The sequence below is a fragment of the Gymnodraco acuticeps genome, unplaced genomic scaffold, assembly GCF_902827175.1.
Source record: "Gymnodraco acuticeps unplaced genomic scaffold, fGymAcu1.1, whole genome shotgun sequence".
Classification (NCBI taxonomy): Eukaryota; Metazoa; Chordata; class Actinopteri; order Perciformes; family Bathydraconidae; genus Gymnodraco; species Gymnodraco acuticeps.
The window spans coordinates 50,001-61,233 of record NW_022992327.1 but is presented as its reverse complement, the minus strand read 5'-3'; the positions used below and the strand labels follow the sequence as shown (position 1 = coordinate 61,233).

The window sequence follows — 11,233 nt, the reverse complement described above, 5'->3', positions numbered from 1 at the left end:
AAAGGCCTCCATTAGAGCAGCTGCACGGAGACGCAACGTTTGGGGCATTTTTTACTCACGCATGACGGGGAATATTCGCCATAAATGACTAAGGATTCGTCAGCCCTTCTACCGATTTATCAAAGTGCATTTTAAGTTGAATAATGGAGACTTTTAGTTTTGTTTACACACATGTTCACACTGAGAGAGTCTGTTCACAGAGATTCCAGATCCACTGGTAGTTGTTTGAGGAAGGTGGAGGATGACTCAATATTTACACACTGAGAAATCTTTCCGGGACTCGTCTGTAGTTTAGCCAGTTTTGTGTGTGTGTGTGTGTGTGTGTGTGTGTGTGTGTGTAGGTGTCCTAGCATTACTATACTTGTGGGGACCTAAATCTGTTTACACAGTCACGTGTGGGGACTCGCCTCCCTTATGGGGACAAAATGGAGGTCCCCATAAGGGGATCATTAATTTTAGGGTGAAGACTTGGTTAGGGTTAAGGTTAGGATAAGTCTCCAGGAAATGCATGTAAGTCAATGTAATGTCCCCTGAAGTGATGTATACATGGTGTGTGTGTGTGTGTGTGTGTGTGTGTGTGCTCATGCTCGTTAGCTGCAGGTTACAGACAAGCCTCGGTCTGTGCCCCTTCATCTGCTTACTCTAAATCACAAGACATCTCCCCTCTGGTGGCTAAAGGGTTCATGAAGTGCCCAAGTTTTACAGCCGGGACTTGTTAGATTTTAAAGGTCCCATGTCGTGCTTCTCTGGTTATCACCCGTCCCCTTGTTGTTATGAAGGTTTTTCTGCATGTAACCGGTCTGCAGAGTCTCAAACCCTCAAAGTGCACCCTGTAGCGAGTAAAGCTCTAACACAGGAAAGACCTGTCTGTGCTGCCCCAGAACGCCTCGTTGGACATTTCTCTTTTTCCATTGTTTGCTTCCTGGGTTCTGTGACGTGTGAACGCCCAGATCAACAACAAATGACCGCGGAGCTCCTCACACACCAGTGGCCTGTACTACGAAGCTGGTTCAACCTAACCATGTTTGAGTTAGCCGGTTGGCCTAATATCCAAAACATACGCGCTCTCGCTAAACTGTACTACGACGCTGGTTATCAAGTGGATCGCTCAAGCCAGCCGTGTCCTATCTAGTTAGGTGCACGTTCACATGAAAGGGGTGGTATCTGGAGCTTTCGACCAATCACAGACATGGAGAAGCGTACTGACAGCGCAGCGTCATACTTCCTGAATGAAAAGTCAACTATAATATTAGACATATGAAGAAGTTAAACTTTAAACATCCATGACTTAAACACTTGATCCAGGATCAAAGCCACAGAGCTGCACCTGCAAGGTGAACACAGCTGGGAACAGAACAAGTGTTTGAATGCGTACATTAACAGCTTTATGATATCACTGCCCGTCTAAGACACGATCTGACTTTCATTACATTTGACTCAAGTGTTTCGTCAACTTAATGTGTTGCTTAAAATAATGCTTCTGCATACAGTCTGTGACACTGTGAGTGTTGCATCGGGCCAGGATACGGCCTCAGCCTGACTCAGATAAGGAAATATCTGATACATTATGATGTGATATGAATGATAATGGTCAATGGTCAATGATCAAGTCTCAAGTCTTTGGTCACGAGTCCAAGTCTCAAGTCTTTGGTCACAAGTCCAAGTCAAGTCTCAAGTCTTTGTGGGGTGAGACTTGATCAAGTCTCAAGTCTTTGGTCACGAGTCCAAGTCAAGTCTCAAGTCTCTAAAAAATCAAAGTCTCATAGTCTCTTTCGGTTGTATAAAGCCTTCTACTTGTCTGCTGCTATCCAGTCTGTTAAGAATACTGCATAGCTATATCTAAGACATTCAAAGCATTTACTGTATTAGTATCACTCCTATATAGATATTAGCATACAGTATCAGTACTGATTAGTTGTTTGTTATATGATCACTTTAAACAGGCTATTGCAATGTGAGGACAAACATCACACTTTAGCTAAATGCAAACAACTTATAAGCAAAACACTTCAGAATCAGAAATCAGTATCACAAATACTTTATTAATCCCCCGCAGGGAAACTGTGTTAAAAGTACTTCAAAGTAAACATTTGTTCTGTGCCATTTGCAACTAAAAAACTATTGCTGCAATATTATCTGAAATATACTGAACTGGTGATATTAAAACATGACCTGTTCCAAAAGAGATATCTACCATTAACACCATTTACCAGCCAGATGCTGGTAAATCATGCAAGTGGCTGGTACTGTATGTTGCACGCACCAGCCAAACATAACAATGGCAATCTATTGAGTGGCTGGTAACATTTCAACATTCACTAGGCTAGCCATTTGGCCAGTTTGACCTCTGCAACCGTATTGTTTAATTACACTGGGTCTCTAATGACATCTTTTAAGTCTACTATAAATAAACATATTCCTCTATCCTCTCACTCAAACCCAGTGTAATGGTAACCTGATAAACCTGTAACATTAACGTTACGTGGTCAACAATAAACCTGTAACCTGCCTATAAACCGACAGATGTATTTATGTATGTAACTATGTATTTTTCTACGTTTAACGTTAGCCAGTAGATGGTGGCAGCGGAACGTAATGATTAACGTTACCGACCTTTTTTATGTCATGTCAAGAGTTGGATGTCAACGTCATTCAACGCAAACAAGTGTGACAAGCAAACATTCACTCATCTTTTCAAATATTCAGTTACAAAGCTAGTAGCAAGCTAAGTTAACATTACATAGCTGATGCTGAGCTAAACATGTTTGCTAACCGTCCATATGCGTTAATGTGACTGACCTCTCCGGGTGAGTTTTCAAGTGCCTGATGAAATGTGACGTTGTTGCACCAGCATCCTTGATTTTAATATTGCAGACTTTGCAGTGTGCGCTCCTTTTGTTGGTGCCGCCGGCGTTTTGTTCGAAGTTTTTATAGTTGAACCTAATTACAAGCGGTACAGCTGCAGGTGTGCCGCCGGTCGCCATGGTGTTACCATGATGTTAATGTTAAAGGTGGGGTAGGTAAGTTTGAGAAACCGGCTCGAGATACACTTGTTGTTATATTCCATGGAATGCTCTTAACATCCCGATAGCCGGCCCGGCTAAAGTAACTGGATGGCCTACCTGCCTGTCAGCCTTCCATCGGGGCACAAACTTATCTCGTGCCCTCATTGGTCATGTGCGCGTTCGTGTGTGTTGGAGGAGGGGCTCTGTGAGGAAGTGGCAGATTTTCTCCGGTTGTGTATTTTCAAATTCTAGCGATCTCGAGCCGGTTTCTCAAACTTACCTACCCCACCTTTAATACGCCAAAAATAGAAAACACAATGATTGTTCACGAGTCCCAAAACACGAGTCCAAGTCGAGTCCGAAGTCTTTTGAGCAGGAGTCCAAGTCAAGTCTGAAGTCTCTGTGTGTGCGACTTAAGTGCGACTCGAGTCCGAGTCACAAACTCGAGTCCCCATCTCTGTCTCCTGTAATATGACTTGATCGCTTTAAACTCCGCACACGGAGCTCTGATTGGTCAGCAGGCAGTGCTTTCACTGAGTTGAGCTCTTAGCCTGCAACCTTTCCTGGTCCTGAGCAGGTTAGCCGCTCAGCATCAGTTACCATGGAGATCTAGCCGCTAAAAAGAGAACCAGCGTCGTAGGACCGGAAACCCCGAGTTTTCCCTGAAGTTAGCCGCTAAGCGAAAATCCTGCTTCGTAGTACAGGCCTCTGGATCCCTTGGCTAACTAACAGGGATTCCCTGAACGCTGGTAATAGACAAGTTGGGATCGCAGAGGAATTCTCTCCGCAGACCCATTCTCACAGCGTCATAAACCTTTTTCTTACTCAATATCAAGCCACACTTATTGTTTTTACTTCGGCTGTGAGTGTTTGTGTGCTCAGGATGAGTTTCTCGCTGTATCGCCGACCCGGAAACCTGTCCGCTCCTCGCAGCAGCGAGCCTCGCAACGTCCCGACCAATCGGAGCACAGTGGGCTCACAGGGTGGGGGGGGGGGGGGCAGGAGCTCCAACAAGCCGTGTAGGACAGAGAGTGAATACACAGACTATACAGAGATGCTGGATGAGAAACCAATGTGAGTTTGGAACATTGAACAATGTGAATCTATTCTAGTCGACCTCAACGATGGAATCATGATCAGTAGAAATGGCCATGTCATGGGACCTTTAAAGGAACAAACGTTGTACGACAGATTGTATCATGCAAAATACACTTTGTGATGTCTTATACATGCGCATCTCACAGACTCTCAAAGTGTCAGGAAACACAACCTTCTCTTTTCTCTTTTGAGCAAAACCCTTCATTCATAGACATGTCTTTTTATATTTCCGAGACCTATAATATATATGCCTAAAAATGGTATAATAGGAGATCTTTAATGTACAGACTTCCTGTACACCAAACACTTTTTAATATATTACCTATTTGTCTGTCTTTATGTTTAGCTGTTTCTCTCATTCATTGAAAGGTGACTCAAAAATAAAAATGTATTTATAAACGTGCAGATTTTGATCATGGTTTAGTTTATATTACATTAAATCACCTTAATTGTCATCCAGGGGTTTTTCTAGAAACATATGAGGTGATACTGTGGCGCTGATCTTGTGTATATAAGATATATCAATTCTTTATATATATATTTTGCACTCTTAATGTAAATAATATCCTACTTTTGTGAAACTGTAATTTGGTCCTTCAATGGTGTTTTATTTAATAGTTGATAGATTTTTATTTTCACTCTTTTAATTCTATTTTATTGACTATTTTGAGCCATTTATATTTTATAATTGTCTCTTTTCTACATTTGTAAATATGTGCATTGCAATTATTGTTTTACGTGTTCAACGAATAAATGTGAATAAAGTATATCTTATCTTATAACACATCTGAAGTACAGACCAAGCAACCCAATTATAAAACAAGTTAACTTTGCTGCTTATAAAAGGTTGTTTTGTTAGTCAGGAACAGTTAGAGCCTCTGAGTAGCTTTAAAGGGGACCTATCATGCAAAATGCACTTTTATACATAAATATTAGGGCTGCTCAATTAATCATATTTTAATCGCGATTATGGCTTGCAACGATTACGAAAAAACGTAATCGAAATAAAACGGTTATTTCTTTATTATTATTACTTATTTTCTTCAGTTGAATTAAACTTAAAGTTCAGCGTAATCAGCTGCTAAAAAAAATGTCTCCAACAAATTGATGTTTTCAAAGTCAATGAATAATCGCATTTAATAATCATAATAATTACAATTATCGACCCAAATAATCAAGATTATGATTTTTGCCATAATCGAGCAGCCCTAATCACCATGTGTCCCGTGTGTCGGGGAACTCACGCAGCGTCAGAAAATAAAACCCTCTCTCTTTTCCTCCGTACCCAAATCTCTAAAAACGGGGAACAACGGAGCTGATCCAGATTTGCGTCCGATATGACGTAACATCTGAAATGTGGACCCACGGCCCAATCAGAAACGTTGCTATCAGAAACAATGCCCGACTGTTTTGGACGTAATATGGTCGGTGTTTACATTAGCATCGCTAACACTCAGAGCTAACCTGTACTGGAGAGCATGTGTGTGAAGAAGCAGGAAGTAAAAAGGAACTCAGCTTGTGGTATAACCGGCAAGAGAGAAAGCCTTTGAGCTCCAAACTGTTTCAGAGAGAATCCTCGATCTAATAATCCTTGCGTTTCATCACCGACAGTATCTGCCGGGTCCCGCATAGCCTTTATTCATACAAGTGAACATCTCATTGAGACACGGGCTCTCAAGAGAGACCTGTTTATACCCAGAATCAGCACTTTAGAAACAGGAAGTGAAATAGAGGGATATGAGGCATGGCTAGAATGATCTGTTTGGTATTTTGAGCAAAACACTTAATAGACATGTTTCCCGAGACCTATGCTATTGCCCAAAAATAGCATGATAGGTGACCTTTAATATAATTATGTATATTTATCATTATTGTTATAACCTAATTGGAAGAAGTCTCTCTTTGTTGTGGGAAATTGTGACGAGCACACCTTGTGATATTTTCCAGGCTAAACAAAGAAAAACAATCAACAGATAAATCAATAATGGAAACGATAGCAAACAAAGCATTAAAATGTCATGTTTGTATATGCAGAGCAACGTTTGTGTCCTGTTTGGCATTTTAAGTGGAGCGATAACAAAAATATGCAAATAGTTGTATCAATGTCATCACCTGGCAGTTTTTTTTTCTGGGCGATTTCTTTATCAACACCTTTAAATGTCATGTTTACTACTTTAAAGAGTCCTCTCTTGCTGATGTTCAGGTGTATATTAGTATGTAGTGTCTCTACTTTAAAGAGTCCTCTCCTGCTGATGTTCAGGTGTATATCAGTATGTAGTGTCTCTACTTTAAAGAGTCCTCTCCTGCTGATGTTCAGGTGTATATCAGTATGTAGTGTCTCTACTTTAAAGAGTCCTCTCCTGCTGATGTTCAGGTGTATATCAGTATGTAGTGTCTCTACTTTAAAGAGTCCTCTCCTGCTGATGTTCAGGTGTATATCAGTATGTAGTGTCTCTACTTTAAAGAGTCCTCTCCTGCTGATGTTCAGGTGTATATCAGTATGTAGTGTCTCTACTTTAAAGAGTCCTCTCCTGCTGATGTTCAGGTGTATATCAGTATGTAGTGTCTCTACTTTAAAGAGTCCTCTCCTGCTGATGTTCAGGTGTATATCAGTATGTAGTGTCTCTACTTTAAAGAGTCCTCTCCTGCTGATGTTCAGGTGTATATCAGTATGTAGTGTCTCTACTTTAAAGAGTCCTCTCCTGCTGATGTTCAGGTGTATATCAGTATGTAGTGTCTCTACTTTAAAGAGTCCTCTCCTGCTGATGTTCAGGTGTATATCAGTATGTAGTGTCTCTACTTTAAAGAGTCCTCTCCTGCTGATGTTCAGGTGTATATCAGTATGTAGTGCTCTACTTTAAAGAGTCCTCTCCTGCTGATGTTCAGGTGTATATCAGTATGTAGTGTACTCTACTTTAAAGAGTCCTCTCCTGCTGATGTTCAGGTGTATATCAGTATGTAGTGTCTCTACTTTAAAGAGTCCTCTCCTGCTGATGTTCAGGTGTATATCAGTATGTAGTGTCTCTACTTTAAAGAGTCCTCTCCTGCTGATGTTCAGGTGTATATCAGTATGTAGTGTCTCTACTTTAAAGAGTCCTCTCTGCTGATGTTCAGGTGTATATCAGTATGTAGTGTCTCTACTTTAAAGAGTCCTCTCCTGCTGATGTTCAGGTGTATATCAGTATGTAGTGTCTCTACTTTAAAGAGTCCTCTCCTGCTGATGTTCAGGTGTATATCAGTATGTAGTGTCTCTACTTTAAAGAGTCCTCTCCTGCTGATGTTCAGGTGTATATCAGTATGTAGTGTCTCTACTTTAAAGAGTCCTCTCCTGCTGATGTTCAGGTGTATATCAGTATGTAGTGTCTCTACTTTAAAGAGTCCTCTCCTGCTGATGTTCAGGTGTATATCAGTATGTAGTGTCTCTACTTTAAAGAGTTCCTCTCCTGCTGATGTTCAGGTGTATATCAGTATGTAGTGTCTCTACTTTAAAGAGTCCTCTCCTGCTGATGTTCAGGTGTATATCAGTATGTAGTGTCTCTACTTTAAAGAGTCCTCTCCTGCTGATGTTCAGGTGTATATCAGTATGTAGTGTCTCTACTTTAAAGAGTCCTCTCCTGCTGATGTTCAGGTGTATATCAGTATGTAGTGTCTCTACTTTTAAAGAGTCCTCTCCTGCTGATGTTCAGGTGTATATCAGTATGTAGTGTCTCTACTTTAAAGAGTCCTCTCCTGCTGATGTTCAGGTGTTATATCAGTATGTAGTGTCTCTACTTTAAAGAGTCCTCTCCTGCTGATGTTCAGGTGTATATCAGTATGTAGTGTCTCTACTTTAAAGAGTCCTCTCCTGCTGATGTTCAGGTGTATATCAGTATGTAGTGTCTCTACTTTAAAGAGTCCTCTCCTGCTGATGTTCAGGTGTATATCAGTATGTAGTGTCTCTACTTTAAAGAGTCCTCTCCTGCTGATGTTCAGGTGTATATCAGTATGTAGTGTCTCTACTTTAAAGAGTCCTCTCCTGCTGATGTTCAGGTGTATATCAGTATGTAGTGTATCTACTTTAAAGAGTCCTCTCCTGCTGATGTTCAGGTGTATATCAGTATGTAGTGTCTCTACTTTAAAGAGTCCTCTCCTGCTGATGTTCAGGTGTATATCAGTATGTAGTGTCTCTACTTTAAAGAGTCCTCTCCTGCTGATGTTCAGGTGTATATCAGCATGTAGTGTCTCTACTTTAAAGAGTCCTCTCCTGCTGATGTTCAGGTGTATATCAGTATGTAGTGTCTCTACTTTAAAGAGTCCTCTCCTGCTGATGTTCAGGTGTATATCAGTATGTAGTGTCTCTACTTTAAAGAGTCCTCTCCTGCTGATGTTCAGGTGTATATCAGTATTGTTATATATTTTTTAATAATACAGAAAGATCTTAACATAAAGAACACAAAAAGTAAGCGAGTAATTGAGCTGTATGAAATGTTATATTGTATATTTTTTCTAACCCTATTTTCAAGATCAAACCAATATTCTTACACAGCATACGTCCATAACACTGATACATTATCCAGCCTTTTCTTGATATTTTATATATTGTGGTCCTAATAGATGTTTTTTTTACCTTGGTGCAAAAGCAAAATCTTTCGTCAGGTAAAGAAACTTTACTGGAAAAAGCTTCTTGTGTTTTTACGGGCTGTCCTGAACGCAGCTTCATGTTTCTGGGTGTGACGTCTAGCTTCTCGTATGAAAGGCTGAAATTCAGGAGCTGCTTTTAGACTCGTACCATTTTTGTGTATCTCCGGCCTTCATGCTGGTGGCTGTGGTTTTGTGTACGTGGTGCTCAGAGTCCAGAGGGAGGAGGAGGCTCTGGAGACTGAAGGGTTCCCTGAAGCCTCAGTGTGTCTCTTTCTGTCTCAGTTTAATACTTCATGGTGGAGGGGTTACATATTTCTGTAGTCCGACCATGAAGGCAGCATCTCCCTGGTTCCCTCCACTAAAAGCCAATGGGATGTGTCCATTAGAAGTAAAATGACTAATGTTGGGCTATAAAGGAACTACAGCACGGTCACATGACTTCACGTCACCACCGCTAAGCTAAAGTTGGGCTATATAGGAACTACAGCACGGTCACATGACTTCACGTCACCACCGCTAAGCTAAAGGTGGCTAACGCTGGGCTATATAGGAACTACATACGGTCACAGGACTTCACGTCACCACCGCTAAGCTAAAGTTGGCTAATGTTGGGCTATAAAGGTACTACAGCACGGTCACATTACTTCACGTCACCATCGCTAAGCTAAAGGAGGCTAATGTTGGGCTATAAAGGAACTACAGCACGGTCACATGACTTCACGTCACCACCACTAAGCTAAAGGTGGCTAATGTTTGGCTATAAAGGAACTACAGCACGGTCACATGACTTCACGTCACCACCGCTAAGCTAAAGGAGGCTAATGTTGGGCTATAGAGGAACTACAGCACGGTCACATGACTTCACGTCCCCACCGCTAAGCTAAAGGCGGCTAATGTTGGGCTATAAAAGAACTACAGCACGGTCACATGACTTCACGTCACCACCGCTAAGCTAAAGGAGGCTAATGTTGGGCTATAAAGGAACTACAGCACGGTCACATGACTTCACGTCACCACCACTAAGCTAAAGGTGGCTAATGTTTGGCTATAAAGGAACTACAGCACGGTCACATGACTTCACGTCACCACCGCTAAGCTAAAGGAGGCTAATGTTGGGCTATAGAGGAACTACAGCACGGTCACATGACTTCACGTCCCCACCGCTAAGCTAAAGGCGGCTAATGTTGGGCTATAAAAGAACTACAGCACGGTCACATGACTTCACGTCACCACCGCTAAGCTAAAGGAGGCTAATGTTGGGCTATATAAGAACTACAGCACGGTCACGTGACTTCACGTCACCACCGCTAAGCTAAAGGAGGCTAATGTTGGGCTATAAAAGAACTACAGCACGGTCACATGACTTCACGTCACCACCGCTAAGCTAAAGGAGGCTAATGTTGGGCGTGATGATGTTTAGTCGTCTCATTTAGACTCTTTTTAGCAACCACCATTTTTACATTTAACCAGTGGGGTATTTACTGACGTATTGGTCAGCTAAGTCTTCCTATTTATTTTATTTTACAGACGAGTTCTATTTCTCTCAATTTCTTTTATTCTTGAAATCCCTTATAATGAAGTTCTCACACTTTTGTTGCTTTTTCAAAAAGTGGAAGGTTAAATGTGGAATAAAATGATGGTAAATGTAAATAAATCAGAGTGAAGCCTTGCCTTTCAATTAATCACGGCTGGTCATTATATAATAATCAATTATAAATCTTTAACATATAAATCTGTGTAAATCATGTAACTCGTCTTAAGTGTCATCAAGTTTTCTTTAGTTTTGCCTTTTTTAAAACACTCTTTACTGTAACAGCAAAAGGACGTATGATTGAAAGATAACACATTGCTTTGAGAGTAAACATGAACCTGAAATGAAAACACACCGCTGTGGTCATTGCAGGTGAAAATGGTGAACATATAATGGAGAAATATACAAAAATAGCTTGTTTTTCTTACAGAGAGGCTTCATTGTGTTTGACTGGATTTCACAGTTTGCGGAGAAGTCACAAGCTGTTTGTTTCTCCTGTGTTGTGCTAAAAACACACACATCTGTCACACAGGTGCAGCCCAGCTGTTCCTCAGGGACATGCATCACACACTATGGAGGTGTAGAAGGAAATGAAGCGAAGAGTGTGAAGAGATTCAGCTGACACTAAAGACCTGAATCAAGAAGAACTGTTTAAACAGGCTGATTGAAAACGCAGTGTGTCAAAGGAGCGTCTCATTTTCTCTGCTCCATTATCCCTCTCCTGCTGATGTTCAGGTGTATATCAGTATGTAGAGTCTCTACTTTAAAGAGTCCTCTCCTGCTGATGTTCAGGTGTATATCAGTATGTAGTGCCTCTACTTTAAAGAGTCCTCTCCTGCTGATGTTCAGGTGTATATCAGTATGTAGTGTCTCTACTTTAAAGAGTCCTCTCCTGCTGATGTTCAGGTGTATATCAGTATGTAGTGTCTCTACTTTAAAGAGTCCTCTCCTGCTGATGTTCAGGTGTATATCAGTATGT

General features: G+C 41.1%; 1 protein-coding gene across 1 annotated transcript in view; it reads left to right on the top strand.

Annotated features, from left to right (window-relative positions):
- Positions 1-11,233, top strand: part of LOC117541367 (Golgi apparatus protein 1-like) — a 40,622-nt gene that overhangs the window by 533 nt on the left and 28,856 nt on the right.